The following is an 18,198-nucleotide window of genomic DNA, read 5'->3' as shown; positions in this document are numbered from 1 at the left end:
AAACAAATTATGTGGGAACAAATACCTAGGCAAATGGTATCATGCCTCTAATTAGAAACAATTCAGGGTGGCTTGGAAAAAATAAAAATATAAAACAATGCAATTTCAACTCCTAAAACACCTCAATTAATACTTTACCTGAACGTAAGCTTTTTAATTGGACATTTATTGTTAAGAGTAAAAAAGCAATCGCTGCACTAATTTTTAGCAGTAACTTACACAATGCGTTTGTATTCTCGTATTTGCATTTTATCTTGCCTACTTGAATTAACAGCCTTAAAATGATCACAAAAATGTAATGAAACCCTCCAACTTAAGTAAGTTAAAAAAATAGTCAGCAACTTGTTCTCATATCATAGAGTAAACCTATTTATAATGGATCCCGTGATTCTGAAGCCACTTCACATCCAGGACTATGAAATATAAAGCATATCATGTACTACTTAACTCCACAATTGCAATAATGCCACAACAATTACAACAAACCAACAGAGATTTGAGCTAGGACCATAATGAAGTGTCCCTATTAGTTAAAAAGTGAAATAGAGAAATAAGAGAAAAAAGTGAAATAGAGAAGTAAAACATCAGTTTGTGTAGATATTCGTAACAGACACAGATCAGAAAAAAGAGAAGAGAAAATTGCTAACCAGGGAGGTAGAGTAGGATGCTTGGACACAAGGCTCAGGAAAAGTCAAGAGATGCAGTGAAAATTGCTGAGTCTGATAACTGTTCTCATAGGTCACCTTTAAGTTACAAAATCTAACATAGCAGAAATGCCACGAAACCAGATTTACACTCGTTCTGCTCCGCTATCTCATATTCAAAACTTACAGCATTTCTTCAGAACAAGGTCATTAACCGTAAGCAGAGTGACAATATACCGCCAAGCGGGAGAGAAGTTAAGAAGGAAGAGGTCTTCAAAGCACAGTTCATTTGGCTTATAACTGCAGCAGGGAGATTCAAATCCTTATAATTTTTAAGCAACGCTATTAACACGTAGGACAATCTTAAAATCTTGCCAGCTACTTGCCTGAAAAAATACTCTGCAGTTTTACTGTCTCATTAGTTTGCGCGGCGCACGGCCTTCCGCCCAACTTCACTGACCCCAACTTATTCTGTACGCCAGGACGGTCCGAGACACCTGCTTGCTCCGCTCTCAGTCCTTCTATGTGATTTTAATAAGGATCATATTTCAGTCATAGAAGCTGTGGTTGGTCATTACTTATTAAAAGCTGCAGCAAGCTACAACTTTAAAATCCACTTAAAAAAAAAAAAAAAAAAAGAAGAAGAAGAAGAAAAAACAGGCATTTTTCTGCCTATCAAAGCAAATAGGAGCTTACCTTAACAATACTGTAAGAGATTTCATGATTTGGTCCCACAACACTTTAGCGGCAGTTGCTCAGCCATCAATCAAAACCCTTGTTAGACATTAATCACATGCACGTACAGCAAGATTTATGAGTGACTGCAAAGTTTGCAACATCCCATTCATTTATAACAAGGACTTTTGACTTTCTGCTCAGTAGTTGAATTCTGCCATCCACGCAGTATATTTACATCAACGTCAAGCAAAGCAAGTTGCACATAAAGCATGAGAACAAAGCACATTTTACCTAACTGCTCTTTGGGCAAGAAAATTAAGATAAAATGTTTTATTAAAAAGGCAGTATTTATGGACTTGGAGGCCTAATTAGATTCTCAAATTTCAAAAGGTCACATCAGTATGTGCAGTCTGGCTACCACGTTGATCTGGTAACAGCTTGCAGTACACTGTCTCTCTGAACCACAGTGGGGCTGCAGCAAATTGTGCTTACAGGTCTGGCTGCTGTTTGCACTCGCTGTGACTCTCCAGATCTCCGTTTTCATTTTTTGGCCAAGTCCCACGAGGAGCTGCGCAAGTTACTTTGTCTTATCTCGCTCAAGTTTGACCTATGAATGAAATGGGGACAATAAAGCATGCCTGGCCCCAGGGTGACAGCTCCATTCATTCATTATTTCTGCCTCTTCTGAGGTTTTCAGATAGGAGGCCTGAGCTCTGAATAGGCTCCATTCCATCAATTAAAAGATATTTCACATCCTCACATATTCTCAGTTATGATGTATGCTGTGGGATGAATTGCTTGTTCCACTAAAAAAACGAGACAGTTTCAAAGCCGAGGACCTCTTCCTAAAATACAATCGTCCTAGAATTAATTCTCTTTCGAGACGACTCCATCTCAAGCATCTCAGCTGACTTACGTAGCAATAGGACCTGGAGAAACAGATATTTTAGCTATGCAGGTCCAAAGACATTTATGTCAAAAACAACTATCTGGATTTTGATAAAATTTGGAAGGTAATTCACATAACTCTGGTTTAACATATTTCTCATACGCAATAACCATGAAGTGACAACCGAATGCAACATTGAAGCATTCCAGCAGGAACCTGGGAAGCTACTGAACAGTAATTACTGAACAGTATGTCCAGAGCTATATGAAAAATACTGACATATTTTTTTAAACCTGTCCAAAAATCTCTCTATACCATAATGCTGGTTTTCAGTATGTCTTTAGATCTTTGGGGGTTCCAAAAGATGAAATGAATACTAACACAGTACCCAGAATTGTACGAGGGTAAAGGAGATAACCTAGGTAATTACTAGCCTCTCAACCTAGCATCGATCTGAGCCAGAGTAACAGAACAGATGATAGAGGACTCTATTAAGAAAGAATTAAAGAAGAATAACACAATTCATGTCCATCAACTTGGATTTACAGAAAACAGATCTTGGCTAACTGGTATTTTTATGAGATGACAAATCTAGTTTTAAACAAACAGAGAAAGATACAGTTGTATTTCCACACAGAATCTGAGAGAAAAAGCTGAAATAACAGAAGTCAACACAGCATCCACTAAAAGAAAAATCAGCAGGCTTGTAAAAAAAAAATCCTTAACATCCAACTAGACACAAGAAAATCATCAATACCAGATTAGGCAAAGTCCCAGCAATCTTGATTCTTTTGTCCTCTATATTCGAAGTGGACATCGACTCCCAAACTTTTGTATTTTCTTTTGTCCATTAGAGATCTTCTAGCTTCCATCCTCCCTCTTGATCACCTTGATTTTTAAAACAACTTTCTTCTTATTGAAGAAGCTTAATCAGAGGAAGAAAGCACGTACCCGAGTGGCTGCAGCGTCCCTTTCTGGACTGAACAGACCAGACCTTTTCTGGTCTCACATTCCTAAGGAAGGAGTGCCTACAGAAAGCTTATAAACCACAATATTTGGGGATAGAAGGGTAAATAAAAAAGAGAATAGATCATTAACATAGAAAAATATATATTTTTGATAAAGCGGAATCAAGCTACTGGGAGGATTTCGGCATCACCAGAGGCAGATTTCTACACTTGGGGGAGGGGAGGCAGGAAACGAAGGCAAAAGCTGGGAGATTACTGGATAAAGCAGCAACTCCAGAAGACTCGGGAACACTGAAGACAGTCAACAGCAGGGAGCTTCTCACCACGGCAGTGGGAATAAACTAATGAAAAACAGCTAAATTTCATAGGAGTGAAGTTTACGGCACGCCTCTGCCTTTGCCCGCACACCTGGAACGGCAAATGAAACCCGGCAGTCATAAACGGAGAAAGAGGAGGCAAGCAGCATCACGAGAGTTATTAAAAGGCTGGAAGGCATGACTTATAACAAAATCGAAGTCATGAGTTCAGTCTTATTAGCTTAGCAAAGAGCAGGCTAGGAGGTTACTAGATCAGTCCGCAAGCACATAACACAGCACAAAGGTGATGAAAAAAAAATCTTCACTAATGAATTTATTAAAAAAAAAAATCCAAAGCCTGGGGAAAGCTGAAGCTGGAAAGGCTTTGACTAACAGTTAGGCATACATTTGGACATTGTAATTATCCACTTAAATGAAAAGTTTCAGCGTATTTTCCGCCACTGACTCTCCCCCATCCCAGTCAAGACTGGATGCCTTTCGAAAGAATGTGCCCTCATTCAAATAGAAATTAATTCAAGAAACTACTATGGCTTGTTTTATGCAAGAGGTCAGCCAAGAAGATCACCATAGTTCTCTCTGGCTGTGTCATCTGTGAGTCTTAATAAGCTCTTGCTGGCTCTCAGGTTCCTGGATGAAGGAACCACAGGTGTTCAAAGTATTATTACTGCACATCTCCGTTAATTATTGCTTCCATTGAAATACAAAATAAAACCAGCCACTTCTGCTGTCAGCGTTTGGTGGACAGGTTTGCACTGAGGAAGGCTCTTGCCCTGTACTCCTGGAGCACGTATTCCTGGGGCATCTTTGACCAGGCCTAGGTGCAACCCCTAGGCAGCTAGGTACACAGTGGCACAGCAGCCTCAAAACACACAAAACTTCAAATGAAAGCAACCCCACTCATGTTTTGAGGAAACTCTAAGAGTCAAATAAAGCCATCCAGAAATAACATTCTCAGCATCTGACCATGTCCCTAGTACTTTGCTACGGGGTACTGGCAATGGAAAATATGCTTTATTTTCAGCTTATTGCTCTAGCACACCAGGCAGCTGCATAAATGTTGGCATTTCAGCTGTCCTGACATATTGTTGACTCATTTGGAGTTGCATCAGCCTCAGAGATTTCCTCAGAGTCACATTTTCGTTAGACGTAGCGGCAGGAATAAGAAGCTGAGCTTACAGAGCAGAAGAGAGATTTGCTAATGAGCTTTTCAGTGAGAAAAGTTGATAAAAACAGGACATCCCACAGCAGTCAAATTTTACTACGGTTTCCCGAGCTCTACGGGGATGTGAGGAAGCGCGTGGTGACAGCACACCACAGCGCATGCGTTGGGAAAGACCCAACAGCCCTGAGAAACGATGCAACCACAGCCGACTTCAGGGGCAACAACGGCAACTGTAAATAAACCTGGGAGTTCAAGTAGGATGCACTAGTGTGACATGCACTTACTTCTTTGCAAACGTATAAAAGGAGACGTTGCTCTTCAGGCTCTGGAGACTGGAGGCAACTGCTAGCGAAGTGCCAAAATAAGGCAAGGACGCAGTGGAATTCAGTGGGAATTTACTCTACAGCTAACTACCCACTAACCTGGGGTATCAAGTTTCTTAATAATTAGAAGGCTGCAATAATTGTGAAATTTAACAAAAAGAATAACAATTTGATCACATTTTAAGACCCCCGAGCTTTCTGCACAAACTGAGCTAGGTAGAGAACTCAAGAGAACAGGGGCTGAGTAAACATATGGCACATGTGAAAAAGGACAAAGCAATGTAAGTCTGGAAGAATAAAAAACAGATTTTTTAGGTGCCGTGAATATTGTTTAATGCCGTACAACCTGCTTTATCTAATCACACTGCCTGTGAAATTAATTTAACTGGAACATAATAATAAAAACCCTTAAAGAATTAATTCTCCCAAATCATTGCCCAATTCTATTACTGCACAAGAAGTAAGCTTTCTGTTTTTCTTTTTGGAGAAAAAGTTTTTAAAAAAAAAAAAGTCACAGAACTATTTAGATAATGCTATCACTGCCAATGCTACCACATTCATTATCAATGCTAATTGTCAATTAGCACAACTATTAGTGAAGATCTGTGAACGTGCTTCCACCTCTGGGGAGAGAGGGAGGGATGGAACAAATCCCCAAACTGCTTTAGAAAACACAACTTCTTAAAAGCTGCTTTAATTGACAATGAGTTGCAGACCTGCTCACATTGCTTTGGAGACTTTAAAATCAGAAATCTTTTCATTTTGCAAGTTACTTTTATCATAGCTTGGACTTTATACGCAAGGCAGGGAGCACCCCAGGCTCTGATGACACTTGGTGGGTGGATGAGCTGAAGCCACTCGAGATATACATACTAATGTAACAGGCTGCACGGTTGCTAGCACAGCAAAAGGAGGACAGTTACACGCTGTCACAGCCAGCAACACCCGCCTGCAGGTTCCCTGAACGGGCAAACGCCGGGCAGCGCTCGTTTTATTTTCCCAGGCTTTATGCAAGCTGCCCTATGAAGAGAGGAACTGCAACATGTGAGCAGGCCACGATGCTGCAACAGTCGCCTCCAAGTCCTCGAGGGTGCCTTGCAACTGCTTTTTAGCTTTGGTGGCTTTAATATTTGTATGACCAGCCATATGGTACCAGCTTGTTCAAAGGTACGCAATGAAGGTCATCTTCAGTTTATTGACGCAGAAAGTTTTGGGATGCCTTCACCGAAACTTAGTTATCTTCCCTTCACAAAAGAGAACAGGAGCTAGTCTGTCTTTTTTTTACTACTATTTTCCCCCAGCTTTCCTAGTGGGTTCTGTTGCTTTATTTATTTTAATAGAAAGGAGACAAATATTGATGGCAAATTTATTTAAGCTGTGAATATTCAACTTGAATAACTGGGTCGTAAAGCAAATGGATGGCATTTAATTTTCTCCAGACACATCCCTGTTCTGCAAATAGAGATTACGCTAAAAGAATAGCAACGAGGCTGTTTTCTGGTTTTAATGTCGGGCCCTTAAAACCAAAACAGAATGATGCACGGGTGTGTGGGGAGGGTGTCAGTCAGGATTATTCACTTCCCCTAACAAAAAGTAAAATTCTTAGGTATGTTTGCATAGCAAAGCTGAGGTTTTGTCTGCAGGACTACTACTGGAACTAGTGAGAGCTATACATCTAAACAGTTCATGGGGTTTTAGCTTAATATTGCACAACACTTGGCTAACTAAAAAAAAAAATCATTTTTGACAAGTTAACCCAATTATCCTCTGGGCAGTAACTTGTATTTCTGAGGACTGCTTAAAGACTGTATCGGTATCCATACAGATAAATACAGATATATCTATGGATATATGGTTACAGTTAGATATATAGGTATATACGTATACAAATAAACAAAAAACCATCATCTTTAGCTCACGGTCTTTCCAATACGATTAACAATAAGCTGGATGATGCACATGGAGCAGTACTGCCTAGCGCACGGATAACTGGCCAACTGTACTTGAGAACGGGCCAGAAAGCACCAGGAAGGTATGATCACCAGCTGCTTCGCAGACCGTACAGAACGACGGGTCAGGGAGGCGCCAAGCAGACCCACGGGCAATTGAGCGCAACTCGAACTTGGTTCTCGAACAACGTTCTGGAGGCGGCGAAGAGACGGTTCCGAAGCGACGTCCGCAGACGAAGGAAAGGCAAACGCTTTCAAAACACCCGCAAGGAAAATGCTCGGGCACGTTCGGCGCCCGCCGCGCAGCCGCCTTGCAGCCCCTCGCCCGCCTCAAGGCAGGAGCGTGCACTCTCCCGTCAAAGAGCGCTAAGCGAAACCCAACTCATCCGAGCTGCTGCTCTTCCGAAACGGGCACCTATGATGGAGCAGCAGCAAGGAGAGGAAAAAGGAGCATGCTGTTTAAATACCGGCCGTGTTAACTCCTGGGAAAAGCAGCACGCTTCATGTATTTCAGGCCATCAACTAATTGCTTAAGACATCCTGCTACAGTGTAGCTGGTAACAGTGGTGTGCCCTCAGTCTTCATTAAATGCCAGCTCTTAATAACAGACTCCAAAAGGGCTTTAATTGCATTTACTTGCAGCTCCTGAACTTTAAAAGTTGTTAATCAGATTTCTATGCAAATGGAACGACGATTAAAGGTTAAGTACAGGTTTCTGAAATTTCAGCAGCTGAAGACGGATTGTCCTTAACAGGAAAGAGAAACTACCAGACTTGACAGGAACTAAACATCTTAATTAAATACTCAGAAGTACAGTACTTATTTCTGCGTGAAGTTCTATTTTCAAATGTCAAACTTAATCAGGCACTTGACAAAAATGTGCGATATCCCTACAGCGCAGAAGAACAAAAATGCCTGCGGATCCTCCTCGGAGCAAACACCTGCAACTCTGCCAACTCCTCTGCTAGCCCCAAACCGTACGTCCTCCAAGCTGCCCGTCCCAAACACCACTACAGAGAGTTTTGTGGCTCTAAAACCGCTTAATCCTGTTCAGGGGTAGGATACGCTGTTTTTCAACACATCAACTTTTGTCCTGCGGCGCTGCCCAAAACTACCTCCACGCTTTCATGCCTACCAGCTCTGCACAGCAAATGCAGAACCTGAACGTCTACGTCGGACACAAGTCCCAGCCCCATCTGAAACTTGACTCAAAATTTATTCCATTAACCAGGACTCCCGTCTCCAACTTAAATCCGTTTGGCGACAGAGCGTCAGCTCCGTTACTGGTACGTGCGTTCTGCGGTTACACAGCGGGCTGCACGGCGGCGAGAAACAGACCTACGGGGGACCCGTAAGACACTTTACGCCAAAATGTTATAAAATACAAAGTATTGCATGCAACACAGGATTTAATTCTAATTCTAGAGAGCAGCCACTGCACGGGGGATTATTTCAGAGGCTGAATAAGGAGCTTCAGGACCGGAGACCTTCGCCACTACAGGGCTTAGCTGCTGGGATGAGCTGCCAGAAGGACGGACCCGGGTCCTTGCAACCCAAACCCCTAAGAGAAATCTTGCAATGGGAACTACAGAGACAGACTCTGCCTTCAAGCACTGTAAAACAGAGGGAAAAGAATGGTGCGAGGAACAACAGAAGTTAATAAAAGCATGCAGCAGAACTGTTCAGATACGAGTTGCTTCATCATCTTTCAGACCAATTAAACACTTGAGAAAAGGAGGCAGAAAGGAAACTTCCACTCACCTTTACATAACGCACAGCTGAAATAGGAGGCATTACCTGCAAAAGTGATTTAGCAACTAGTGCTGTGAATCCAGAGGAGTAAAAGAGGATAATTTTTTTTAAAAAAGCAAATCTGCTATAGCTAAACTTAGTATTCTTGCTCTATTACATATAAAAGGCTTGAACAGATGTAGCAAGAATGGCTATGAAGTTGCATTGAAAAAAGCCGATGTTTTGCAAATTCATACCTATTCTCTAACTTTTGTGAAAATTAACTTGAAGAAATTTAGACCTTACTGCTCTCATAGACTGTCCTAGTAATAAGACAGAGCATCAAATAGCTCTACATAACAAGCTCCACACCAGCAAAAATTGCTTCCCTGACTCCGTAAATACAGGTGAGCATTTTCTAATTGCTCAAATCCTACAAGACGCAATGTCATTTGGATCTATAGCTGCTGCCCAGAAGCGAAGCACCTTACAGATGGAAGCAGCCCATAAAATTAGTCGTGTGAAAGGTTTGCACAAAAGAACAGCTAAATACCAGGGACAGCAAACCGCGGCTTCAGTAGGATCAGGTCTAGGGCCTCCGAGATGGTGATAAAAGGGCATGTTCCCCTTTGACATCAACCCAGCAGCCACCATTTCAAGCCTGGCCGCTGACACCTTTGAAAGGACATCAGAACTCGAGATCCTCTTTGTCACACTTACAATAAGTATGATTTTATGTTCCTCCTCTCCCTAAGCGGACGGGAACACATTGCAGCGCAGGGCTGGCAGCGGCGCGTTGCTGTTGCCCTAGTTCGGGAAGGCTCAATACCGTGCTTTACCACAAAGCACCCCTCAACTTATTCTAGGAAGAGATATATTTTTGTGAAGTTTCAGGGTCTTAGAAGTTACTACTAATACACTGATGCCAGAGGGGGGAGCTCATGGCATAGAGAAGATTCTCATTTTCAAAGTTTGGGGGGAGAAACAAGAAAAAAATGGAAATTGTACAAAGCTGTTGTGCACAAGCCCTGCCTTCCTTTTAAAGCACCTTCAGGATCGCACTCCCTTCTGTCTTTTTCGCTGCTCTACACAAGGTACAGCACTGTGCCGCTCAAATCCTGGTGTCAAGCAGATAATAACGTTTCCGAGCATGTTCCATCACAGGAGATACTTGAATGTCTTTCTGCATCAGGGAGCCTTTTCCTCCCCCTTTCATCAGTTTATCAAATGAAGCTAAACAGTAACGTTCGCATCCGATGATACTAGGAACCTTGTAATGGGATTAGGAAAAACATCATCATTGGTTTCAAGGAGGAATGTGACCTTGAAGAGATTTCTTACTCTGTACTTGGAACAGAAGCACTGGGATCAATGACACGAATCCCTGTGTGGGGATGAGGAAGGGGCACGGAGGAACACGGGGCTTTCTACTCCCAGGGAGATTCTCGTCTTCCTCCCATATTAGCAGCGAGCAAAAAAGCAAGCTGATTACCAAAAGGTAATGTCAGGTAAGCTCTGCTTTTCCCACCGCCCCAAAAGATAGGGTCATTTGACTGCTCATAAAAACACTACTGGCAATCACACACCAAGGCTCCCGTCTGGAATCCCATCCAAGGCCCCAAACCGCGACGTGCTGAACCTAAAGCCTCATTTATGAAGCACACCTCGGCCCTGAGCCTACTCCGCACCCTGTTTGAAACGCATTTGATTTGGCAAGCGTTCATCTGAGAGAAATTATTTTAGATAAATTTTCTCCAGCGAGACCTGCAACCACTGCTTCTGTTTACTCAGAAAAGCCTAAGTGCTCCTGGAGTCCCTGCGCGGCTTCCAATATCCAACCCAACCATGCATGGCATCGTTCCCTTCAGTAAAAACATTCCTTTAGCTTGCCAAAAGGAAAGGTAAATGCAATAGCAACAGGAATCCATTTTAAAGCTAAAAGCTTGACAAAAAAGAAGAAAAAAGAAACACTTCATATTTTTATATTCTCTAAAGCAAACAACAAATTGGTCCTGCTGTTCAGAAAGAAGCCCCTCCGGACCAAAACCATGACACTTTTGTCCAGCCTTTTACTATCTTATCGAAGAAGCAGCTCTGCAAAACATCCTCTCTTTTATTCCGTGAGAGACTGGGCATGAATTCATCCACATTTTTTGCTACAAGAATGCTAGAGCCTGGTCTTTGCTGCTGCAATTCCAGCCTTACATCAATATCTTAAGATTTTTATCAGATACTTAATTTTTAATGATAATATTCTTCAGTTACACTGCAGCTGCACAACAGAGGCGAAGGATTATTTTCTGCTGAAAACTGAAAGAAAAGCAGCACAACACACACTGGTCCAGAGGGCTGGACCTTTGCTTCCAGGTTCCAGCTTTGGCTCTAGGAATATTCATTTTTTCCCGGTGCACAGTGAGATTCAAACAACAGCAAGCACAGGGACTAGCATGGATGAAATCAGAACGCTACGTTGTCCAGGCCAGGAAAGCGAAGGCAGCCCGGGTTCGTACAGTATCTTGACCCTTCCAAAAGCCACCAGCATCGCTCCCCCAATAAACTCCTACGTGCAAGCAGAAGTCGTGGCAACGCGTGAGAAACTGGCAGGCTAATACCACTGGGTGGAGCCAAGATAAAGCAGATGGATGCGACAAAAATTTCACATCTCTGCCCAGCTTGCTACCTTTTAAGCACTGGTTTTCTCGAAAGAAAAGCAGCCCCTGCCACAGCAAATCCCATCCTCTGAAAGTACACCAAACCCACCGCACCCACTCATTCCTGCTCCTGAACTTCCAGAGATGAAGGGTGAATTTATTTATGCCACAGAAACATTGGCCACCACTTCATGCAACTGCAATAGCTGAAACCATCTCCTTGGACTTCCACAAACGCAAAGTAAACGTACGTCAGTCCACTTCAGCTCTGCTGTTGAAAGGACCACCTACCATTTCAGGTTTCTGCGCATTCATCCAAAAATCTACTATGGTCCCATCTGCAAGGCACCCAACTGCAGCTGGCCATGAGCTGACTCAGTAAAACCACTGCAGATAACTAAGTCTATACATCTAGTTCACATGTTCTATATGTCCACACTTCATTTAACACATACACAGATTTAAAAAAAAAAAAAAAAAAACTAGACAGCTTCTAACCATGGACAAGAAATATGGCAAAAATGAACAGACAAAACCTGTATTAGATTGTCTCCATTTCAGATAATTACTTATGTTTTTTTTTTTTTTTTTTTTTTAAGACATTTGCGACTCACAAGGGAATCTGTAAATTTACTGTCTTCTGCAATCTAATAATGTTGGCAGCTATGAGAGTTACCTATTTACTGATGCGTGACACCAATCTATCTTCAATGGATAAAGAAGCTGTTACTTAAAAGAGTTCTCCTCCCCTTCTTAGTGTGCCGGGCTTCCAGGGAGCAGAATTTGTCAAGTAAAAAAAAAATAATTTAAAAAAAGAAACAGTACACAGACGTTGATAAAAATGAGAGAAAAGGGATGGAAGGAGAAATCTGAAGAATTTGCTCTGGCATTGTATCACTTAACTGGACAATATTGCAAGGAGATTTGTCACTTTTAATTGCAATTGGTAAAACAGAGTCACACAGGATGGAAATAAGCTCCTGGTTGAGGAATCAGAGAGAGCTGGACCGTATTTTCATTTATCAGCCCGCGGCACAAGCCAACTTTCTTCTACCTCGCTCTCTATCCAGGTTCTTTGCTTCAACCAATACTCAAGAGAGACACAATTTTTTGCCAAGTAGCTGGTCAGCGTCAACTACGTCAGGGCCCTGATCTTTGCTGGAGCCTCTCGATACTGTTGAAAAGCAAGTAACAAAAATGGCATTAGAACATGGGCACATTAAAAACAGCCCCAGGAAAAGGCAAAAAAAGCCTGGACGAGCTACACCTGCAAGTGCAATCCATCCCCTCCCAACCAAAAATGCCAGCTGAGAGTAGGGTAAAGTCAAACAAAGAAATGGCAACAGGCACATTTTTAAAATCTGCTGTGCACTTTAATAACCTACAGACATACAAATCACTGTCAAGTATGAGCCAGCAGCTCCCAAGTGCTTCTTTATTCTCTTCCATTAGTCTGCTGCTTTTCCCCCGATCCTATCACTCAGAGATGGAAGACTAATATATACCTTTATTTTCCAAAAGTTTAAATGCATCACAGCCCAAGTGTAAATAATTTATAATCAAGAGGCAAGTAAGATTCTGGTGCATAGCTGAAATGAGGATAAAGCTTTTAACGGGAGGAAGATGTAGATATGTTCATATACATATAAACAAACAGTCTGCCGCTGCCAATGAAGATTTCACAAGGAAACTACCACTCCCCCTCCCTCCACCTTCAGATTCCCTTGATTTTAATATTGGTCCTTCAACCAAAAGCTCATTACTAATCCAATTTTATTGTCACTTGAATTCCTACAAATAAGGAGACCACACAGGGAGCTGATGATTTTAATTCTGGCACTTAAAGCAGAAGTGTGAAGTTAAACGCAACACATACCCTCCCCCCATTCTTTTATTCTACATTTAATTTCAACATTTTGTTCTTCCAAATCCCAACTTGCAAGGCAGTATTTAGAACTAAATCAAACAAGGGAAGCTGCAAAGCTTTGATATCCAGCGAGCTGGTGGATGGGATCTCTAACATTTCATCCATCATTCTAGATGGCAGGGTTATAATCCCAGTGCTTTACCCAGAATCACAGAAAACAGTGTTCGGAGAGACCTCAAGAGATCATCTAGTTCTCCCCATGCCCCACAGAACCAGTTTTGTTGTCATGTCTGACAGATGTTTGGGAGTTTTTAAGGATGCTAAGCGACATATAACATCCCTAAATCATTCACTGCTTACATACATGCATTAGATTAGACATTAACACAAGAAATGTTTAAGAGTCTCTCGACAGTCTTTAAGCCCAGTACTTCCTATCATCTTATGTCCTGAAATACAGATGATTCCCCTCCTCTTTTCAATGTTCTTGATCTATTTGAAAGCCACAGCTTTCCCCCATCCTTTTGACTTCTCATCGCCACATAAATGGGTTGTTCCATTTTTCCTTCATTTAAATGATTTTTTTTTTCCCTAGACCTCTGATCATTCTGGTTGGTCTCCTTGTATTCTCTATGATTGCTTGGCTTCTTCCTTGAGAAGTCATGGTCCAGGGTGGACCTAACAGGGCTCCGTCTGAAATCTTTTCAGCAATCACTAGAACAGGATTATTTCCAACTGTCCATCCAGGTCATGCTCTTCTGGCACTCAACAGTGCAATACTTGGCTGTTCTGCGACACACTGACTCACATTCAGTTTGTGATCCACCGCACCCAACAAGTCCTTGTCTTGAAGATGACACACAGCCAACTATTCGTTTTGTATACTTGCACAGAAATAACCAATTGTGCAATTGCACAATTGGTTCTTTTAAACTTAGTTTAGCAAGATCTTCCAAATTTCGAATTATGTCTCGCGAGACAATGCCAAGCCCCCTCCTTCCAGCCTGACACTTGCACATTTAACAATTCGCTGCCATTAACAGAAATACTTAAGATTACCAAACCCCAAACGGAGAACTCGAGAGCCATTAGATGAGTCCCTTGATAAACAAAGCCTTCATCACTTCTCACCTTCCAGGCAGTTGTTCATCCCCCTCATTACGGTTTCATCTACGACATAGTTCCCCAAGTCAGTTATGAGAAAAAGCATACGAAACGCTAACAGAAGGCTTACTGTCGCCAGGACACAGGCCACCCACTGCTTCTCCCTCCTCCACAAGCGCCGCTACCAGCTTGCAGAAGGAAATTAAATCAGCTGACAGCTTATGCTTGACATACAACAACAGCAACTCATCCTCTGATTTTGGATATTATTTAGATAGTTTATGCATTCCTACATTTTTTCTGTAAGTTGGAGTTAAAACAACTGCTTTAGAAGTCTCTGGGCTTCTTCCCCCTCCTCGATTCCTTCTTTAAGGGATTGTTTCCAAGTTTTCCCTCTTCCGGAGTATCCCAAGACTTTGAAAGAACTTCACTTAAAGTTACCCTCCTTGGATAAACATCTTGCTTATGTCATGATTAGCATAAAGACTGAAGGAGGAATGATGAAGGTGACCAAGAAAAGGAGGAGAGCAGGAAAAAATATACATAACTCCTCCAAATTCCCCCATATGGATTCAGCAGGGTTCTTAATGGAGATGGGAGATTGGTCAAGAGCCGGTGACAGAGCCTAATGGAGTGTTATCACAGCACGATCCTTGGTTAGACCTTAGGGAAGCCACTGTTGCAGAAGAACCAGAGGTGCTGACAGTCCATAATTAAAAAGAAAAGGGGAGAAGGGAAGAAACACATACAGATATTGGAAAAAAAATACAGATAATGAATTTCAGCAGGACTGTATATTTTCACACTATAAAACATCATCCGCATTTAAATTATTGAACTGTAGAAAAAGTGATCCCATAATTGCTTTGCATTTTATCTGCAATTCTTGCAATTTGTATCTGAGGCACCACCTATCTAGTTGTTTGTTAACAACAAAAAATGTACTCTTACATTTCCAGGACTATACAGAATTCACTTCTCTCTTGGCTGCGTAACAGATGGCGTGTGAGAAGCCCAGCTTTCTGCGGCATTGGTTCTCGTGGTTGATTCATCTCATGCATATCGCAAAACACAAGCTCTGGCTGAAGCTTTTCCCATGGTGAGGTCATTCGCAGTGTCCCTCTCCTCTCTAGACTGCTATACATTTATTATCGTTCAGTCTTTTGCTCAGAGGCAGCACTACCTGGCAAGGTATCTTCACCAAAGATGTAGAAGGCTCCAAAGCTAAACTTTTATCTGTCAGTCAAATGTGACTTATCAAGGGGCTCATGGTTCTAGGGACTGAAACATAGACAACACAAAAGCAGAGCTCTGACTTACTTGGGCAATCGGGCTAGAAATGACATCAAATCCAAACTACTTCTTCCCCCACCCCATTCTCAGCTTTCACTGGAATACACTGCATATTTCAGTGCTTTTTTGGTCCTCCTCCTCCTTTATTTTTAAAACATTTGTTCTTTCTTCTTCTTGTTCTGACAGTCCAGATTCATGGTCACCCCTTCTCTCAAGCTTAAGCGCTAACCTTCCAGAATTAAGATTATAAAGAGTACAATATTCCTCCACTTGCTGAAAATCAACTTAACTTTACTCAAGTCCAGTCTGTCAAGTTTCATTAAAGAAGGTATGTGCAAAACTAACATTAAAAATGATTCAGTCATCTAGTTACAGGTCTTCCAACGTTAGATTTCACTGCATTTTCCAATAGATTTATCCAGTTTTTCACTCCAGTATTGATTCTTCAGACTCAAATTTATTTATGATAGTGAGGAAAAAAGGATGGATATTAAGAAGATGGCCAATACACAAGACTCAGATGAAATTCTGTAGAAGTAGAAAACGAAACCCACAGAGAACCACATTAAATACATGGATCCGATTTCTCTTTTTATTTTACTTTAACATTTGTGAGGTAGAGTAGATAGTGAGTTTCATTAATTTGCCTTATGTGCAAATCTGCACAGAGTATGCCTGCTGCAAACTGGGACTGTTGCAACATTTTTTATGACCCAAGATCTGTCCAAGTGCCCAAGTTCTTCAGGCCATTTCTAGTTACAAATTTTTAACCCATAAAGAGATAATGAATGATGATGATGACCATGGACCTTTGCAGAGTGAGCTCCAATTCAAGCAACAAATCTTCAGTTTAACTGTAGCTGCATGAAAATCTTACTACTTTTAATCCATCTTGTATTTCCTGCCTCTTAACTGCATTAGAAGCCCCTGTTTTGTGAAACCAGAGTAGGAAGAAATAGGAGCTGCTGCCTACCCACCCTATGCCACTCATTATTTTATCTTGTTCCTTTTTATTTATTTTCTTCCTAAGGTAAACAAACTCTTTTTTTAATCCTTCTTCAGCTATAAGTTTGTATATGTGCTATGATTTCGACTGCCCTTCTCCTAATCCCTTCTGCTCCTGCAATATCCTTTAAGATGAGCACAGACTGTTCAGGGCAGCCTACTACAGATGAGGCTTGCAGCATTGATTTCTACAAAGCCAATATCAAATTTAATTTGATACGTAGTTCTTATGCACCCTAGCAACTTGTTAGTTTTGACCACAGTTTGCACATTAAGAGTAGGCTGCTGCTGAGCTTTCTAAAATAACACCCACTTTCCTGTCTGGCTCATTAGAACCAAGGAAGCTGAACAAATAATTTTATTTTACCCTTCAATACACATTGCTAGCTTGTTTAGATGTCTTACAAGTTCAGTCCCTGCTTATCCCAACTAACCTGTAAGATTTGCTGTCTTTCTACACAGACCTTTTTGAAGACCACTAAAAAGCATGATAACCACCACAAGGCTTGCCGGAAAAACACAGTTAACCTTTCTTCACGATGATCATTTTTCCCTGGTTGTTACTGCTCATTTTTTTCTGGTATCTCATTGCTTAGGACTTAGGACTTTTCCTCCCTAAGAAAAGTCTTGTGACATACTGCCTTTGAACTCCAATTAGTTTCAAAGTTCCTTCTAAAGCACCTCACTCCGCCTGTGCACTGATTATCACAGGAGTTTCAGGATAAGTCCCTCTCCCTTGTTCTCAAAAGCAAAGATTGGTTTCAAAGAAATCATTTAGTTTCTCAGTAGTGTTTCTTAATTTTAACATATAATCTTATGCAATATAACAGAAGCAGCAGATCTTTTGCGGGCACCTTGCTTTTATTGGTCTTAAAGATATATCTAATATATTTGCTTGCCAAAACCCATAGTGATCTTTCTCACTTCCCTCTTACTGCTTGCTTTAAAAATGTAATTCAGCTTTTTGGCTTCCCTAAGGTTTGATTTCTAAATCTTAAAAGTTACTTGTGTCAAATGAGTCCATCTCCAACCTACACAGCCATACTTTTGTTCCATTTCCTGTTTTTCTTTCTGTTCAAAAAGCAACATCATTCCAAGATTGGACAGCATAAAACCAATGGCAAACTAAGAATGTTGCTTCCTTTTCCTGTTTAGGACTATTTCACTAGTTGATGCATAGCCTGACTCTTCCACTTAATCAACTTAAATATTGATAACTGGAGGACGTAACTGTCTTAAAATGTGCTGGTCTCTGACCTCTTTCAAAAAAGACACTCTATTTCCAATTCCTCAATCCACCAACCAGTAAAACATGCTAATGCACTTAGACTTTTACAGCAAAATATTTCTGCTTCTTTATGCGGTCTCCTCCACTCTGAGTTTTTCTCTCACTAGAGAAATTCTTTAAATAAAGCTATGTTCCTCCACCTCCTACAAAAAGTCTGTCTTTCATGGAGAGTCTGCAAACAGCTTTGCAGATTTTCATTGACATTTGTTATTGCATCACCTTTGCATAATGCACTCTCCAACTTGGCTTTTTCTATCACAAGGGAATCCAACTACCTAATTTTTATTTAGCTTAGTTTTTAGTCTTATTTGGTACCTATTTTTCATTCA

General features: G+C 41.2%; 1 protein-coding gene across 1 annotated transcript in view; it reads right to left on the bottom strand.

Annotated features, from left to right (window-relative positions):
* Nucleotides 1-18,198, bottom strand: part of EXOC4 (exocyst complex component 4) — a 370,959-nt gene that overhangs the window by 275,511 nt on the left and 77,250 nt on the right. The gene's annotated exons all lie outside the window — the stretch shown is intronic.

Source organism: Rhea americana, unplaced genomic scaffold (assembly GCF_003343005.1).
Source record: "Rhea americana isolate MKP2758 unplaced genomic scaffold, rheAme1 scaffold_1, whole genome shotgun sequence".
NCBI lineage: Eukaryota > Metazoa > Chordata > Aves > Rheiformes > Rheidae > Rhea > Rhea americana.
The sequence above is the reverse complement of the archived record's forward strand: the minus strand, read 5'-3'. Positions and strand labels throughout refer to the sequence as shown.